The sequence below is a fragment of the Diabrotica virgifera genome, chromosome 8 (assembly GCF_917563875.1).
Source record: "Diabrotica virgifera virgifera chromosome 8, PGI_DIABVI_V3a".
NCBI lineage: Eukaryota > Metazoa > Arthropoda > Insecta > Coleoptera > Chrysomelidae > Diabrotica > Diabrotica virgifera.
Window position 1 is genome coordinate 26,746,903 of NC_065450.1, and position 20,408 is coordinate 26,767,310.

The 20,408-nt window shown below is 32.8% G+C and overlaps 1 protein-coding gene across 1 annotated transcript in view; it reads left to right on the top strand.

Moving 5' to 3' along the window:
- The first annotated feature begins 308 nt into the window (after positions 1-308).
- Positions 309-20,408, top strand: part of LOC126890709 (tachykinin-like peptides receptor 99D) — a 141,227-nt gene continuing 121,127 nt past the window's right edge. Inside the window, exon 1 of the mRNA XM_050659879.1 lies at positions 309-465. The gene's annotated coding sequence lies outside the window, so the exon portion shown is untranslated. The remainder of the gene's footprint in view (positions 466-20,408) is intronic.

Sequence of the window (20,408 nt, forward strand, 5' to 3'; positions counted from 1 at the left end):
AAATACTTTTTTCATAATATTACATATCCTTGTGTAGCTTAATTCCTTTTAGCCCAAATTCTATAATGCAACACTAAGACAACATACATAATATCATACAATTATATTTTGTCGTTTACCCATTTTGGTCATCAATATTAATGCAACACTAAATTATCTTACGCACATATCCTACTGTTGTCATGTAGTTATTGCTGAGTTGCGATTATGTCTTTGTTTATATTATCCAGCTTGAGGTCACAATTTTATCTTCAGTAATCTTAAACAATACTTCTATTAGTTACATTGATGTTAAAAGGTGTATGTTAAGAGTAAAAATTAATAATTTAGCCAATTTAGATTGTAAAAATTATGGGTATCTAGAAGAGTATTTAGGGTATTTAGCGAATAAAAATAATATTTTTATTCAATTTATCAAGCACAATTTATTCAATTATTATTTAATTTATCAAGCACAGGAAAAAGGTAAGTTAAATTCATAATAAATTCCCCTTTAGAAATTTTGGGCTGATTTAAGAAAATGCAATTTTTATATAAAGTTTTTACTTTCACAACTTTCAGCATCCGGTATTACCAAAACTGATTCTGGTGATTTTTTCCATTTTATTTTGTTTACTATCTTGTCAAATCTTTAAATTTTTGTAAAACAAGTATGTTCATGTTATAATTTATGCAATAACAGGTTTGAACAAAAAAATTGTTGTTGTTCGTATTGAAATGTGTAAAAATTTTAAACTTTAGTGCAATATAAGTTTATATAACAGAAATTTACGGATATCGTTAAAACACAGATTATCTTTGAGGGCAGAAGTAGAACAACTAACTTTTTTTCCAAATATTTTTCACTTTTTTATGAATTAATATAAATTGTTATGTCACGCATGTAAAGTTAGATACTCAAACAAAATTCAATGTAAATCCATTCAAATATAAAAAAAGTTAATTACTGAAGTCTCGTAAAATTTTCAATTGCGTTTTTCTCGAAACTACAATATTTTACTTATCCTGCTGTTGCTTTGAGGCGACGTTATGTAACACATTTAATCTACTTTTAAAAGGTTTTAACCTTTGTATTTTTGAGTGGCTTATGGTAGGGGAACCCAAGCGGGGATTTTTGCAGTTACTCGAGCGCGTCACATTATCATATGGGGAGAAACCTGGTACCCTGCAGATGTACCTCTACCATATATTGGCTCCTAACACAGGGGAGTTCGTTAAGGGGGGCCCGAAAAAAAAATCTATCCTTTAAAAAACTCGAAATTGTCAGATTAAGATAAGGTAAGTTAAGTGCATGCAAAAGAGTGTATATTTCAAAAAGGTGGGGGGTTACTTTAAAATCTTAAATAGGAGCCCTCATTTTTTATTGCAGATTAGGATTCCTTACGTAAAAATAAGTAACTTTTAATCGCAACATTTTTTCGAATTATGGATAGATGGCGTTATAATCGGAAAAAACGATTGTTGGAAATGGAAAATTAAATTAAAAAATGGCAAGCGCCCACTAAAATGGAAAACTTTACTTAACTTTTTTTGGTTTTAGGACCTACCCTTCACAACCCAATAGGTCCCCAAAGCGCTCGAGTGACTGCACATTTAGCATACTTTGCTCCCCTACCATAGCATGTTCTTGTAAGTATAACCAAACTTTGTTTTTTTTTACCTTGGTCAACATTTTAACTTTAAACTTTTGTGTTAACTAATATGGTTATACTTATTTTAGGTAACACTGATGAAGCTCTTTTTGCAGAGCGAAAATGTTTTGTTGTGATATTAATGTTTGGCCCTTTTAAGGGTTTTTAAATAAATATACCTTTTACCAAGAAAAAAAAAATGTTTTTATTAATTTATATATATATATATATATATATATATATATATATATATATATATATATATATATATATATATATATATATATATTTAAAACAAAAGATGAGAAGTTATTGTGGTTTAACGGCCACTCGTATGAAATCAATCAAGTGAAATAGAGAATGTGGAGAAATCCCCTTACGAATATCTCACACATCCACCATTTTGGGTTGGGAAAATTTTCTGAATAGAATCAAAAATTTTTGAGTGGAATGTGTCTAAAGATATTCAACCTCTCATCTTTACCGATGAGACCAGGGAGGTTGAAGAGGGCGAAACACATTTCTGAGAACTGGTGTTTGGATCAAAATGGTGGATGTGTGAGATATTCGTAAGGGGATTTCTCCACATTCTCTATTTCACTTGATATATATATATATATATATATATATATATATATATATATATATATATATATATATATATATACATATATATATATATATATATATATATATATATATATATATATATATATATATATATATATATATATATATATATATATATAACAGCCCTACAGGCCTTAGAGGCCCTTGGCTTCGATAGTCTTGACTAATTTCTTCCACTTTTTGCGGTCCTGTACTTGTCCTCTCCAGTCTCTTGTACCCATTTCTTCTAGGTCAGTCCAACCATCTAACTCTCTGTGCCTTGATTTTCTGAGTTATTTTAGGTTTCTTATACATCTCCATTAGCTCCTGGTTTGTTCTTCTGCGCCATTCCCCGTTATCCTCCTTTATACCACCAAAAACTTTTCTCAATATTTTTCTCTCCCAAATCTCTAGCTTCTTTTCTACTTTCTGGTTCATTGTCCAAGTTTCACATGCATACAGCACCGTTGGTCTCACTATTGCTTCATACGCTCGGATCTTGGCTGCCCTGGACACGTTTTTTGCCTTCAACAGTGCGTTTAATGAACCTACTGCTTTGCTACCTTTTAACAACCGTTTATCTATCTCTCTCTCTTCGTCTCCTCTATTTGTAACTGTGACTCCAAGGTACTCAAATTCAGTTACCTTCTCAAATTTATAATCTTTGTCATTTGTCCTTAGAGTAATCCACTTATTTTCTTTAGCATTTTCTCCTCTCATTTCCATATACTTGGTTTTTCCTTGGTTTATAGTCAGGCCATATTTTTTTGCTTCTTCTTCAAATTGCTTGAACATTTTTTGAAGTTCTTTTCTTGAACGCGTCAGAAACACCAAGTCATCTGCAAAACCTATACACTGTTGTCTTCTGTTAAGAATCGTGCCGCTTGTCTGGATATTGGCTCCTCTAATTATATTTTCTAGTACTAGATTGAATAAGTCTGTTGACAGGGGGTCCCCTTGTTTTAATCCTCTGTTGACGTTAAACTGATTTGAAAAACTGCCTTCTATCATGACTTTATTGACTGTGTTGGTTAACGTCATTTTAACTAATCGTATCAGTTTCTCTGATATTCCTAGTGCTCTCATTGCTTCGTATAGCCCGTTTCGTGAGATTGAGTCGTAAGCCTGTTTAAAATTTACATAAATTTATTAAATTTACTTGTAATTATTAATGGTATACATTACTTGGCTACAAAAAATTCTTCCTTGTGGATATTTAAAAAGGCACTCGAAACTGCACACTGGAGAAAATTTGCGCAAGTGTGAAATTTGTTTTAAAGAATTTACTGAATTAGGGAATTTAAAAAATCATTTGAGAGTGCACACTGGGGAAAAACCTTACAAGTGTGAAATTTGTTTTAACTTGAAAATGAAGCGTATAAATGCGAAACCAGACATTTGACATTAAAAAAATGAGATATTTTATAATATTGATTCCATATTTAAAAATTGATACGCATCCGATTTTCTGACTCTAAAGTCCATAAACAGAGTTTTGAATGACTTTATTGACGGTTTAAGCCTTAGATGCAAAACCAGACATTTGTGTATACTCGCATTTAAAGCAGACATTTGCATTTAAACCAATCCGGATGCGACTTCTTAGTCACGTGACGTCGTGTTTGCGCTGTTTTATATTGGGGAAGTTCAAATTATATTGTTTCCGCTGTTTATTACACATTGACAAATTTAAATTTTGATGAAGAAATAGAAACGTTAATTTAGTGGTTGTGGGGGCCAAAATAAGAATATCACATTGGCTGGAATGGTCCAATACTGCCTACAATGCTACGCTCAACTTCATATAAAATGTATAGAACTCGTATACCCCGTAGTCGGTTATTCTTTCCTTCCCCCTAATCGAGTATTATTTGGTCAAATAGAAAGAAAAGTTAAAAATATGCTACCATAATTAATGATCCAGAAGCTTATATTGATTTTATTAAGGATTATTCTTCAGCGCTAAAGATGGGCAAAGATCACACAGTTTTTGACTGGAAAGGTGAGATGTAAAAAGTTCTTAAAAGTTCTAGATCCTGGCATTTTCGTTTTCAATCATCTTAAACCGTCTAAACGATTATGATTTTCAAAAAACAAAAAAAAATGCGTTTATGTCACTAAGACAGAATATTAGTAAAGAATATTACTAAATTCAGTTACAACTATTAAGTGTAGGGAGACGTTTAAAACCAGATAAAGTAAAAAGCATATCCACTTTGTTAACGATACGCTATGAGATGCATTTTGCGGCTGATGAACGTCTTCATTTCTTCAGAAACGGTTTTAGTTCCTTGGAAAATACTAACCAGGCAAAATATCATCCTGAGGGTGCGGAAGATCAGCCTGAAGGTGCAAAAGATTATGATTACTTCATCTGATACTGAAGATATTAAATTGATAATTTAGTTTGGTTTCCTACATTCATTATAAGTATTATTTTTAAAATTTGGTTTTATTTTATTGCCACCGTTTTTTGTTAGTATTACCCACGAGGCTATCAATATTATAAGAAATACAAAATCAGTTGAGATTCATTTAGGTACATAAGCAGACATGTGTAGTCTCACGTGCAAAACAAGACATGTCTAATTTTTAAATCAAAGTATCTTTTTACTAAGTCTAATTTATGTGTTATTAGCTAGTAACTATCTCTATCAAAGAGAAAATTTTGGTTAAAACGCGATGTTAATTATTGGTGTCAAATTACGATTTTCGTAGGTTATTTGAATTTTACTCGAAACAACTTATACGTCAAATGTCTGGATTTACATTTATAAGCTTCAAATACTCAATTGGAGAAAACTTGCACAAATGTGAAATTTGTTTTAAGGCATTTACTGAATCTGAAGGTTTGAAGAGGCATTTGAGAATGCACAATGGTGAAAAGCATTACCAGTGTGAAATTTGTTTTAGCCATTTGGTCATTTGAAAAAACGTTTGAGAGTGCACACAAGAAGCAGTTTAGTGAAACAAGCAGTTTAAATAAAAAAATGGCTTCGGGAATTGACAAAGTAACGGTGGAAATAATGAAAAACATGGGACAATGTACTGAAACACTTGTAGAAATAATGAATAAAGTTTGGAAAGATGAAATATTACCAGAAGACTGGAAAGCCGCATTGATGGTTTCCATACATAATACAGGTGACAAGAGAGAATGTAATAACTACAGAGGATTGACGTAGCTATATATATATATATATATATATATATATATATATATATATATAAATGAAAATATTAGAGAAAATTATATATAAACGAATAATAATAATCGCGGAAGATACACTAGACGAGTCACAAAGCGGTTTCAGAAGCGGAAGGATCATACAAGATCATATATATTCACGCTAAAACAAGTAAGCGAAAAAGCGCTTCAAGAGAAAAAGAACACATACTTTGTCTAACCTAGAAAAGCCCTTCGACAAAGTACCCAGATAGAGAGTGTGGAAAGTGCTAAGAGAGAAAAGTGTAAGTATAAAATGGTACGAATCATCCAGAAAATATATAGCCAGAATATGAACTCGGTGATTAGTAACGACAATAGATCAAACACTTTTACAGTAACAGGAGGACTAGGACAAGGCGGAGCACTTAGCGCAACGCTGTTTATATTGTTTATGGACCAAGTAATTAAAAGATGCACAATATAAAGCAGAAAGCATTAAATATTGGACACAGATATCTACGTACAGTAGAAATATCAGAAGGAGTGTTTGCAGACGACTTGGTGTTAATTGCAAGAAGTGAAAAATATTTACAACAAAACATTGAAATATGGAACAGAGTAATCATCGAAAATCGAATGGTAATAAACAAAAGCAAGACCAAAGTAATACAGATCGGTGAAGAGAGACAGGAGCTAAGAATAGAAATTGAATAACACAAATTGAACAAGTGAAAACTTTCTCTTATCTACAGTCGGCAAAATGAAAGAATACCCATGAACGAACATATAAAACACGCTGTATTTTCCTGTCACCGTGTCACAAAGAAAATTGTCCAGTGCAAGTACATGTAACAATATTTATTACATGTACTTGCGCTGGCCAATTTTTTGTGTGACACGGTGACAGGAAAATACAGCGTGTTTTATATGTTCGTTCATGGGTATTCTTTCATTTTTCCTACTGTAGGTGTAATAATTGACCAGGCAAGCACTCAAGATGCTGAAGTAAACAATAGAATAGATAAAACAATACAGCTATACCATGCAATAAAGAAAACATTTATCAGTAGAAAAGAAATTTCAAGAGAAACTAAAGTGTTCAAATCAATTTATAGACCAGTACTAACCTCCGGTAGCGAATCTTGGGTCTTAACAAACCGACAAAAAAGCAAGATCCAATCCATGGAAATGAAGTTCCTGAGAAGAGTAAAAGGCGTCACAAATTTAGACCAACTGCGAAATGAAGACCTAAGAAGGGAGTTAAAAATACCATCCACATTGGAGTATATAGGGTGAGGCAGATAACTGGCCTATTAGAAATATCTCGAGAACTAAAGGCAACAGAATCATGAAAATTGGAATAAAGGGGTTTTGAAGGATGATCTATTAAATGAAAATATTTTCATCTCTTTGCAACTTCCGGTTATACCGGAAGTTGCTTATAACTTCGTTTTTTTAAATGGACACCCTGTATATTTTTACATTTTTGGATTCTCTTCGATGTCTTCTTTCTTAAAATATAAGGTTTTGTAATATTATACAGGGTATTTTAAAAGATAATTACGTTTTTTTATTAATTTCGTAGCAATATTCACACCCTGTAGAATTGTAGTAGTTTGACATCTAAAACTCTACTTACGTTCAAATGATTTTTAATATACTCTAATATTGTTAAGAATAATTAGTATAGCTAAATTTTTAATTTTAGTATGCAGGGTTGGTCGAAACTCGGAATGAGTATTTTCCGAGTTTTCTTAAATGGAACACCCTGTATTTTTGTATTGTAGTGAAATGATATTTTATAGTACTTTTTTATTTCTTAAGCATTCCCTATACCTAACTGCTTTAATTTGTGAGTTATTGGTGATGAAACATTAATTGAAACAAAAAATACGTAAAATTTTATTAGGTTGGCCGTGAAAATACTCAATCCCAAATAATTTGTCAGAAATAAATACCTGTTAATCCAGACTGGTCCTTAAAATTACCAATAATGGTTTAGCTATCGAAATACCTACTTAATTAAGATTGTTGGTGCGATTAACAATTAAGCACAAATTAAAGCAGTTAGGTATAGGGAATGCTTAAGAAATAAAAAAGTACCATAAAATATCATTTCATTACAATACTAAAATACAGGGTGTTCCATTTAAGAAAACTCAGAAAATACTCATTCCGAGTTTCGACCAACCCTGTATACTAAAATTACAAATTTAGCTATAAGTACTAATGATTCTTAACAATAGTAGAGTATATTAAAAATCATTTGAACGTAAGTAGAGTTTTAGATGTCAAACTACTACAATTCTACAGGGTGTTAATTTTGTTACGAAATTAATAAATAAACGTAATTATCTTTTAAAATACCCTGTATAATATTACAAAACCTCATATTTTAAGAAAGAAGACATCGAAGAGAATCCAAAAATGTAAAAATATACAGGGTGTCCCATTAAAAAAACGAAGTTATAAGCAACTTCCGGTATATTCCGGTATAACCGGAAGTTGCAAAGAGATGAAAATATTTTCATTTAATAGATCATCCTTCAAAACCCCTTTATTCCAATTTTCATGATTCTGTTGCCTTTAGTTCTCGAGATATTTCTAATAGGCCCTTTATCTGCCTGACCCTGTATAGAGCAAAGACAATTATGTTGGTGGGGACATTACACTACACTACAACGAATGAAAGAAACTAGACCAGTTCAAAGAGTATGGGAATTAAAAATATCAAAAAATAGGAAGAGAGAAAGACCCAGACAAACATGGAATAAAACAATAGGTGCCATTCTGCAAAAGAAAAGATCAAACTGGATAGATGCCAAAGCAATAGCACAAGACAGAAAAGAGTGGAAAAATTTGTATATAGATAACTGATATTTTTATAGAATTAATGAAATTAATTAGAAATGTAGAATTAGATTTGTATTTGTAATATTATGTTGGGCCGTAAGGGTTGAAATCAATATTTCAAGCACAATTTTTTTGAAAGTATGGTAGAATTAATTTATTTTTAAATTAAATAGACATATTCAGTACAATTCATAGATTATTCAAGAAAAAATTCAATGATCAATTTGAAAAATAAGCCAACTGTGGCAATTTTTTGAAGACACCTCAAAATATAATGAATCTTGCGGTGGACATTGGAACTCATCATTAGCGCATGGTAAACAAAAAATTCAAAAATATTTTATTAGCTTATGAGTTTTTCAGGTAACGCTGTCGATTTTTTTTAGTTTTATCGACTTTTGACTTTTTGATATCACTCAGAAGTCAAAACAACGATTTTTTTTGCAAAAAAGGGTGAAAATTAACATATTTATTATTGTTGGACAAAAAATAAGCATAAAACAAAAAATATCTCGACAGCGTTACCTCAAGAAATATCTAAAGAAAATATGTATATATACAAAATTCCAGGTGGGTCGGTCAAGTAGTTTTTGAGTTACAATGTCTACAGCATTTTTTGAAAAACGCAGTTTTGAGGAAAAAGCGTTTAAAGTATTGTCAACTTTTATTTTCAATTTCATTTTGTCTGTCGAATCGTAAAATGATGCACTCAAATCTTTTTGAATCGCGGAGTAATTTACAACAGAAAATGAGAACAGCTGTTGACCGTTGTTCACTACGTTCAATCGTGCTGACGCGAACCTGCTGCAAAGCGAGTCGAAGGTAGGGATATTCAACACTATCTATTCAACATCTCGACAACTATTCAACATATTCCGGTATGCATCACTTTACGATTTGGCAGACAAAAAAATTGAAAATGAAAGTTGACAATACTTTCAACGCGTTTTTCTCAAAACTGTTTTTTTCAAAGGTTGTAGACATTGTAACTCAAATCTATTTGACCAACCCACCTGGAATTTTGTACATATATATTTTCTTTAGACATTCCTTGAGGTAATGCTGTCGAGATATTTTTTGTTTTATGCTTATTTTTTGTTTAACAATAATAAATATGTTGATTTTCACACTTTTTTGGAAAAAAATACGTTCTTTTGACTTCTGAGTGATATCAAAAAGTCAAAATTTAATAAAACTAAAAAACTCGACAGCGTTACCTCGAAAAACTCATAAGCTAATAAGATATTTTTGAATTTTTTGTTTACCATGATCCAATAATGAGTTCGGATCTCCACCGCAAAATCCATTGTTTTTTGGGGTGTCTTTAAAAATTTTCCACCGTTGCGCGCAGGACCGCTTTATCCATTAGGCAATATAGGCAGTTGCCTAGGGCGGCACATTATGAGAGGGCGGCAAAAATACTGTACAAAAAATATTTGTATATAAAAATTATGGATCTGGCTTCTGTCATTAAAGAGTATGAAGCTCTTTCAAATTACTTTACCGCAAGGAAGCCAAAAAATTGTGCCCAAATAAAACATATAAAGAAATAAGAAAGAGAAAAACAAAAATTCAATTTGACGAGGGGGCCGATGATGAACTAAACTTTTCAGCTAGTGATGAGATGAAAATCCACACATTCTATGTTATAATCGACACTCTGATAAGAGACCTTAATAGACGTCTGGAATCTTATCGACTTATTTATCAACGTTTTCGTGTTACTAACAGATTTGCCAAAATTAAGCAATGAAGAAATTATTAAAGAAGCTGAAAATCTGATACAAAATAAAGACGACCAAGATACATCATTCATACATGAATGCATTCACGTAAAGGGTCATTTGGATACCACAATAAAATCACTAATTGACATACCTTAATATTTAAAGAAGAGTTGCTGCAGTCACTGAAGGTGAATATGAGCTATTACTTCCGATTTCCTTGAACCTCCATCGATTTGCATGAAAATTGGTGAGTGGTTAGAGGATATCTCAAGGAATAAAAGTGACATGGTGTCAACTTGCGCTTTTACCCCGGGGGTGGATACCCCTTCTCAGGGGTGAAAATGATTTTATTAAAAATATCCCCAAAATTAGATAGAGGGACAAATTCTAAGCAAAATTTGTTACACAAAGTTATTAAAATAAATCAAAACTTTTTGAGTTATTAAAGAACAAAGATTTTAATTTTTCGTGAGAAAAATGCATGTTTTTAACCGCTTTTTCATAAATAACTCAAAAACTATAAGATTTTGCAAAAAAGTTATTGTTACCAAAATTAAAGCTAATAAAAAATGAAATAAACTCCTTACTAGAAAAACCTTTTAATGTTAACTAGAGTGAGTTATAGGTAATTCAATGTATAATTTTTTCGGCGAGTACCCAAATCTAAATATTCAAGCTTAAATAACGGTAAAATGATGCATTTTATAACATAGCCTTATTAAACATTTGTCAAAGTACTAAGAAATATCTATCAATGAGCTCCCAAACAAATTGATAGCATTAAAACTTATGCACCAAATAGTTTTCAAAATTTATCTTTTAAAAATTTTTCCAATAAAGTTATTGTTTTTTTTAATAATAACTCTGATAATTGTTACGATATCAGGTTTGTCTAAAAACCATTTGAAAGTTAATTTTAATGGCTGCTATTAAACCACGTTGAATTTAATCTTTTAAACCCCTTACTTTTTTAAAAATAAAAGGTTAAATGACCCCGGTTACATGGTTCTCGCAGCAAAATTTAAGCTTAAACGTTTCTCGTTTCGGATTTCGGCTATTTTTTACCATACAGAAATAGTAAAAAGGTAAAATATTTGATACAGAAAAAACTAGGTTATACATGTCATTTTTTACGTATATTGAGTATTTTTGGAGTTATTATCAAAAGAAAATGAAAATTACGATAATTCTAAAAATTCTGATTTTTCTTTTTAAATTACATATTTTTTTCAAAAATTGCATTCTAAACCGGTCAAAATTATTGTTAAAATCATAACCTATGCTGATATAAAGAAATTATTCTAAGGATTACTATAAATTTTAATTTTGGTGGAAATGGCGTCCGTTTTATTTTTCAATTTTTCCTAAAAAGTTCTAAAGGGTTCTCTTATTTTCATCATAACTTCTACTGGAACTCATTTGATAGGTACTTTGAAGTACTTTGACAAGTGCTTAGCAGGTATATTTTATAAAATGCATCGTTTTCCCCTTATTTAAGCTTGAATACTTAGATGTGAGTACTCGTCGAAAAAAATATACATTCAATTACCCATAACTCACTTTGAATTAACATTATGTAGTTTAGTTCTTTAAGTGAGGAGTGTATTCAGCTTTTTATTATCTTCAATCTTAGTAATAATTTTTGTAAAAGCTTATAGTTTTTGAGTTATACGTGGAAAACAGCTTTAAAACATGCATTTTTTACGAAAAATAAAATCTTTGATCTTTAACACTAAAAAAGTATTGATTTATATTAATAATTTTATACATATAACAAATTTTGCTTAGAATTTGTCTCTGTATCGATTTATGGTATTATTTAAAAAATAATAATTTTCATCCTTGAGAAGGGGTGGCATCCACACCACCACGGTAAAAGCGTAAGTTGGCATCATGTCACCTTTGTTCCTTGAGGTATCCTCTAACTACTCACAAGTTTTCATGAAAACCGATGGAGGTTCAACGAAATCGGAGGTGAAAACCTTCAGTGACTGCACTAAGTGGATTTGAAAGATATTTTCCCTAATTTTGACATTGCTTTGCACATTTATGTGTGCATTCCAGTTGCCAACGTGTCCGCTGAAAAGTCGTTTTCGAAAATGTCAAGAATTAAAAATAATTTCCCATCAAGTATGACTCAAGAACGTGTTAACAATTTGTCGATTTTGTCAAGAAAAAAAGTTTTTTTCGAAAAGAAGTCTCTGATGTGATCGAACTGGAATGACAACTTTTTCTGTTATAGGTATATAAACATCGTAGTTTAAATCCATTGTTAATATATTCTTATTTAAATAAAAATGTCTGCAATTTTTTTTCGCAAAAATGGTACATGTTTGAAGGGCGGCTACTAGAAAATTGCCTAGGGCGTCAATTGACCTAAACGTGGCCCTGGTTGCGCGTTGGCTTATTTTTCAATATTTTTCCTCGAATTGTTTCTTGAATAATCTATGAATTGTACTGAATACGCCTATTTAATTTAAAAATACAATAATCCTACCATAATACCATCTTCAAATGCCACAACATATCCCTAGATACAAAAATGAGACATTTGAGATGTTACGTTTTCTCTATATTGTTGTACGGAGCGGAGACATTGACGCTTACAGACACCACTATTAAAAAACTTGAAGCATTTGAAATGTGGCTTTATAGAAGAATGCTGAGAATATCATTGGACAGCAAGGATCACGAACAAGGAAGTCCTAGGAGATTGTGTTTACCATCAAACGCATAAAATCATAGGCGTAACCGGGGGGGGGGTTGGGGGCTATAAACCACAAATTTTTTGGATGTACCTACTTAGAAGTCGATACGCTTAACACCATTATTATTTCATACCCCCATCAAGTAGTTGTGACCCCCCCCTTTAGGGACATCCTGGTTACACCTCTGCATAAAATTGCAGTATCTGGGACACGTTATGAGAAATCAGCACCGTTACCTACTCTCTGCTTAGTCCAGTCGGGTTAGACGAATAACAGGCCTAACCTTGCATTAGGAGCTGCCCCAAATTTTATTTTTCTAATCTTTAGGGAGGGTCAATATTAGTATAAATTTAAAATCTCGACTGAATTCCACCGTTGCGTTAGCCGCCATCTTGATTTTAAACGAGAACTGTTTTTGCTCAATATCTCCGCCATTTTCAATTTTTTGACAAAAAGTGTAAAACTGAAATTGTTGAAAATACGATTTTCTATAATTTCATTTATTATAATTTTTTTCGTGCGGTCGATATTTTCCGAGTTATGAGGGGAAAATAGTGACAGTTGGAGCATAATTATTGAATTATCTCGTTTATTATTAGGTTTACAACAAATATGTACCTGCACAAAAATGAAGAGAATTAAATTCTACACAATTTTAATCTCTCATTTTTTTGCTAAAATTAATATTTAAGGTAGTACGTATGCGGTAATGGCGCGAGCGTAAGACCGGATTGATTTTATAGCAATTGTTTTTGTTCAATATCTACGCCATTTTCAACTAAAATTGTTCAAAATATAATTTCCTACAATTTCTTTTTAACAATTTTTTTCATGCGGTTGATATTTTCCGAGTTACATGGGAAAATAGTAAAAAGTGGTGGGGGAGTATAATTATTGAATTGAATTTTGAATACGAGCTGCTCCAAATTTTATAATTATATCCTTTAGGAGAGATCAACAGTAGTGTAAATTTAAAATCTCGACTGAATTCCGCGGTTGCATTAGCCGCCATATTGATTTTAAATGAGAACTGTTGTTGCTTAATATCTCCGCCATTTTAAACTTTTCGACATAAATGGTGGGAAAGAAAGTTATTGGAAATGCAATTTCCTACAATTTCTTTGGCACAATGTTTTATACGATCAATATTCTCCGAGTTAGGGGGGAAAATAATGGAAGCGGAGGGGAAGCATAATTATTGAATTGTCTCATTTATTATTAACTTTACGACATAATTGTACATAAACAAAAATAAAGAGAATTATATTTTATATAATTGTTGAAACTTCCAATGAAACATCAACCAAACTAAGTATATAAAAGACATAAAAAGACATTATATACATTAAGTTCACTTAATTTTATTAACTAGCGGGTTTTATTGGTTGAATTTGTCTGTCGATATTTGAAGTTTTATGTCAGCTAATATATCGTGATGTTCTAACAATTTTTTTTTAAATTTTGGACCCTGTTGGGGGGAATTTTCCCATTTCCCCCCTTGTAGACCCGCCACTGGTTCTCTCGAAAAATTATAGTAAATCGTAATTGCAACAATTTCAGTTCTTACACTTTTTGTCGAAAAGTTGAAAATGGCGGAGATATTGAACAAAAACAATTGCTACAAAATCAATCAGGTCTTACGCTCGCACCTTTACCACATACGTACTACCTTAAATATTGATTTTATCAAAAAAATGAACGGCATCAAAATTGTACAAAATTTAATTCTCTTCATTTTTGTATAGGTAAATATTTGTTGTAAAACTAATACTAAACGAGATAATTCAATAATTCAATAATTATGCTACAACTGTCACTATTTTCCCCTCATAACTCGGAAAATATCGACCGCACGAAAAAAATTATAATAAATGAAATTATAGAAAATCGCATTTTCAACAATTTCAGTTTCTACACTTTTGTCAAAAAATTGAAAATGGCGGAGATATTGAGCAAAAACGGTTCTCGTTTAAAATCAAGATGGCGGCTAACGCAACGGTGGAATTCAGTCGAGATTTTAAATTTATACTAATATTGACCCTCCCTAAAGATTAGAAAAATAAAATTTGGGGCAGCTCCTAATGCAAGGTCAAATGCTATCCCGACTGGGCTAGCTGCAGTCCACATTGCAAGGTAAAGTCAAAGGTAAGCGAAGACTCGGTAGAAGGAGAATATCATGGCTGCGGAATTTGAGAACATGGTTGAAGAAAACCTCAATCAAAACTGTTTTGAACTGCAGCGAGCAAGGTTATGATTGCCAATATGATTTGCAACATCCGAAACGGATAGGAACTAGAAGAAGAAGACACTCTGACAGTACCTACGTATCAATACTACACATGGACGTCCGTTTCACTTTATTTTTGATTTAACTTGTTTGAAAACGAATCGTGACGCATGGGAACAGTTAGAGTGGAAGAACTACATATATAGCAGATACTTTATTGTTCGTCATCAAAGTCAGTAGCGATTTAGTTCGGTAAAATATCGTCATGGTTAAGTCAGTCAACTTTAAATCAAACACGTGTTCTACAATACTTACATATGTAATCAAAAATTGATCCTTCTCTATACGAAATAATAAACACTTGTGTTAAATAAGCAAACTGTGTTAATAATATTTTTAAACCCAGCAATTCTGGCAAAAGAAGTTAATTCATGTAATAAAAACTTTTTATATCAAAAATATCGTCTTTCAATCACCATAACGTAAACTGTATATAAAAAATAAATCAGATCTAATTTTACAATGATCAGCATCGAACTAGGCTGTTACATTTAATTAAGTTTTGAGCAATGAAAACAACGGTGTAGAATTGTAGAAAAACGCCAAATGTTCGAAGTTTTTGATTGTTTTGATTTGGATTTTGAAGAAATTTTGATTCTGTAGAGTTTGAAACAGCACTGGAAGCCCCAAAGTGGCCCAAAGCAAAGCCGAGTAGACTACATGTACACATCACTAATCAAGAACATACAGGGTGTCCAGAAACTCTACCGACAAACGAAGACAGGAGATTCCTCAGATAATTTTAAGACAATTTAACCCAATTCACCTAGTCCGAAAATGCTTCCTAAGGGAGCTAGAGCCCTTTGAAGATGGCGTCATGTAATTAGTTTTTCTTAAATACCTCCAGAACGCTTCTATTTAGAAGAACGAAAATTGGTATGCATATTTACTTTCCAGAAATGAATCGATTCCATCTATTGCGAATTTCTAGTACCGGTCATAGGCGTCCGTTTTGGGTAGGACAACGGTTATTTTATCGCCTAACTTTTTTGTCTTTAATTTTTAAGGATTTTTGACTCTGAATTATTAAATTGTTAGGTATTCTAGTTCTAAAAGGTGCTCTTACTTTAAGTCGATAGGATACACCGTTTTCTAGAAAAATCGATTTGAAAATTTTTCGTTCTTTGATGTCAAAAAAAGATTAAAAGAACTGTTTAGAAAGATAAAAACTGGTACATTTATTTATTTTCCAGAGATTAATCAATTTCATTAGTGGCGAATTTCTACTACCCGTCATAGGCGTCCGTTTTGGGTAGGTCAACAGTTATTTTATAGCATAATTTTATTGTCTTTAATTTTTAAGTATTTTTGACACTAGATTATTCAATTATAAGATATTCGAGTACTAAAAGTTACTCTTGCTTTAAGTTGGTAAAATACATCGTTTTTTTAAATTTTTTTCAATTTTTTTTTCAAATTCCCAAAACTAAAAACTTTCAAATCGATTTTTCTAGAAAACGTTGTGTCCTACCGACTTAAAGTAAGAGTACCTTTTAGTACTAGAATACCTCGCAATTTAAAAATCCAGTATCAAAAATGCTTAGAAGTTGAAGACAAAAAAGTTACGAGATAAAATAACCGTTGCCCTACCCAAAACGGACGCCTATGACCGGTACTAGAAATTCGCAATGGATGGAATCGATTCATTACTGAAAAGTAAGCATGTATACAAATTTTCATTTTTCTAAATAGAAGCGTTCTGGAGGTATTTAAGAAAAACTAATTACATGGCGCCATCTTCAAAGAGCTCTAGCTCCCTTAGCAAACATTTTCGGACTAGGTGAATTGGGTTAAATTGTCTTAAAATTATCTGAGGAATCTCCTGTCTTCGTTTGTCGGTAGAGTTTCTGGACACCCTGTATATATGAGAACGCTACATCAAGTATACGACTACACGAAGAAACAGAAAAATTCCCCTTAGGTCGAGGTGTAAGACAAGGAGACAATATTTCACCAAAATTGTTCACCGTAGCTCTAGAGTCAATATTTAACTACATTCAATGGCAATATGTAGTGCGCTGAAATACCAAGTGCCCCCCCCCCGTTATTAACTTATTTATTTTTAGCACATAAGCAAAACGCTCTCGGACTACTCGGACAGGTCGATTTTTAAAATAATGATAGTATATTATAGCGTCAATGTTTCGAACATTACGCGATCCCTCTTCAGATGACAGCCATACCTTTATTTTTTTAAATGGGAAAGTACATCATGTGACACCTCATTTAAAAGCTTTTGAAATACTGATTACAAAAATGTATAATACTTTAATCCTTTTTAAGACCATAGGCGCAAAATTTCTTTCGAATTATTTTCAAATGCATTTATTTTTTTCGAATCCTGAGAAAACTAGTAAGTATTTTTGAAAAATTTAAACGCAGAATGAAATATTACAGTATTATCGAGGGTCGAAAGTCCCTGAGAACTTCTATAATGATTATTTTAATAAGTCACAGGGGCGAAAAATAGAGAAAATTTAGTCTGATTTTTAAATTTAAATATATCATTGAAAAGAAACTTCTTGTTTATTCTAAGGGACTTTCAGCTCTCGGTAATAATTTAATATTTCATTCTGCTTTTAAATTTTTCAAAAATATTTATTAGTTTTCTCAAGCATCGAAAAAAATAAATGCGTTTAAAAATAATTCGAAAGAAATTTTGCTCCTACGGTCTTAAAAAGGTTTAAAGTATTATACATTTTTGTAATCAGTATTTCAAAAGCTTTTAAATGAGGTGTCACATGATGTACTTTCCTATGTAAAAAAATCAAAGTTGAGCCTCTCACCTGAAGAGGGATCGCGTAAAGATCGAAACATTTATGCTATAATATACTATGATTATTTTAAAAATCGACCTGTCCGAGCGTGTTGCTTATGTGCTAAAAATAAATAAGTTAATAAGGGGGGGTAACACTTATTCCAGCGCATTGTATGCGCATCAATATGAATGGAGAAAGATTCAATTATCTGATGTTGTATTAATCGCAGATACAGTTTCTGTGATGCATTCGCTTAAAACTCTGTCTGAGAGAGCAGGATTAAAAATAAACTTTGGGAAAACTAAACTTATGACAAATCTCGTAATGAGTGGAAACATAACTATTGACAGTAATAACATACAACAAATAGACACTTACAAATATCTAGGACACTAGATCAAAATCAGCAGAGGCAATCAAACACATGAAATACAAAGGTGAATAGGCCTGACATGGGCAGCATTTGGCGCACTAAGCCATATTCTAAAAAGTTCAATTCCCATGTGTCTCAAGCAAAAGGTTTATAACCAATGTGTTGCCTGTACAGGCTTATGGAGCAGAGACTTTAACAGTGACGGAAAAATCCGCGAATAAACTCACAGTTACACAACGAGATTACGTTAACGCGATTGGCTGACTGATGATGATGAATGAAAGTCATTATATAATGAGCATAAAAGTAAATTGCCAAAAAATCAAAATTAATACTGAGTTCACTTCAGAAGTAATACTTCAACACAACCACTACAAATCTTTTCAGAGCAGCAGTGTGCAAAGTACAGATTGCCATGATGGTCGCCAACATCCGAAACGGATAGGCACTACAAGAAGAAGAATACTGAGTATTTCCTCCTCTGGGTTGTATTACACTTTCCATGCGAGATCTTAAGGACCTTACAAAGTTTCTGACTGATTCTTTAAGAATCGCTTCCCACTCTTCATCTAATGTAGTTTTTGGCTCCACCTCTGTTGCTGGTTGTGGATTACGGACCCAAATCTCACTTTTGAACTCATCCCATAGGTTTTCGATGGCATTCATATCCAGACTCAATTGTTGTTATATTGGTGTTGGCCAAGTATCACTATCACGCATTAGCATGAAGCCGTTGCCTATGTAGCCAGCGTAAGGAGTAATATGGTTTTGGAGATTACCCGTAATGTAACGGTCCGTTGTCAAACCTCCTCTGTGACGACCACCGGGCACGAACACAAGCTCTGTTTTTCCTTCTAAAGATATGCCACCCCAAACCGTACACGAACGACATCCATAGCTCACTGTATTGAGAATGCAGTACTGGCCAAATAGTTTTCCGGGCCTTTGATATACGCGTCGTCTTCTGTCACTGCTTTACAAGCACATTCGACTCTCATAAGAGAATAAAACTCTGCTCCATTGTCCAAGGTCCCAATTGATGTGTTGAATTGAATTGTCCCCATTGCACGTGCGTTCAATACGGAAACAGTGTTAACTTGTCTGGGAGTCAAAGTGGCAGCCTTAAGTCTTTTTTTAGCTATCCAATGAGTGACGGTGACACTTCGAACATTCCTCGCCTCATAGATTGTTGAAATTCAACTCCTGTCACGTGCTGATTCCTCGAGGCATTCAGGACAATGAATCGATCATCCCTCTCTGTCATCACACGACCACCGGATCGTCATCTCGTTCAAACTTCCTGCACAGAGGTGGGTCTCCTAGCCCGAGTATGTGGAGGTGTTTTCTTAGCTGACAATGGCCAGTTAAAAAACTAACTGTCAAGCATAGGTTTTTCCTGGTCATTCTCAAGTACTTTTTGTGATGCTGACTTCTCAAGGTTCCTTAGTGTTACCTTGGCAAGTCTACATCCTATCCCTTCTTCCCATCTTTTCACGGTTTGCGTGTGGGAGTGACATTTGGCAATTTTCGCGATTGTTGCAGTTGACCAGCCAAAAAGATTACCAGATCCTAAGAGTCTTAGGCCTGCTGCCTTCCTAGCTAGCTGGTCAGCAGTGTGGTTGCCTTTATTGCCGTTGTCACTCAGGATAATGTTGTTACCATCCAATGCTTGGGCTAGTGACTCAGGACACTCCATTACTAGCCCTAATATGACACTTGGTCTTTTCAGGGTTAATGTAGCGCTTGTCTGCTGTCTGTGCAGATCATTATGGTTTTACCGGCTATACCTTTCCAGGTTAGGTATCTCTTTTGCGGCTATGGAGATACCAGCCAGTTCAGTTTGAACTACGTTGGCATTTTTGCCCATACCCAATTTTACACTAAGGTTCAGTGATCTGGAGTATATACCGCATCCTGAGCCTTTTTCCATTTTGGAGCCTTCTATTTTGGAGCCATTGGTATAGAGCAGGGGTGGCCAACCTTTTCGGCAGCCGGGCCAAAATTCGGAAACACAATTTCGCACCGGGCCGCACTACTAAATAAGCTTATGTAGCTAAGTAACGAACAAAAAAAAACATAATTTTTGAAGATATTTTTAAAAATAAAACAAATTTCTTAGGAAGACAATTTAATGAAAAAATAAAGGCACATTTTTTTTTGTTTTATGTATCATTCAGCTAACTGAACAAATTTGTAAATTAATGAGATATCTGACTCTGTTTAGTAGAACTAAGCTCATCAATATTAACCTCGATTGAAGTCGTTGCTACACGCAGACAGTTTTCTAGATGA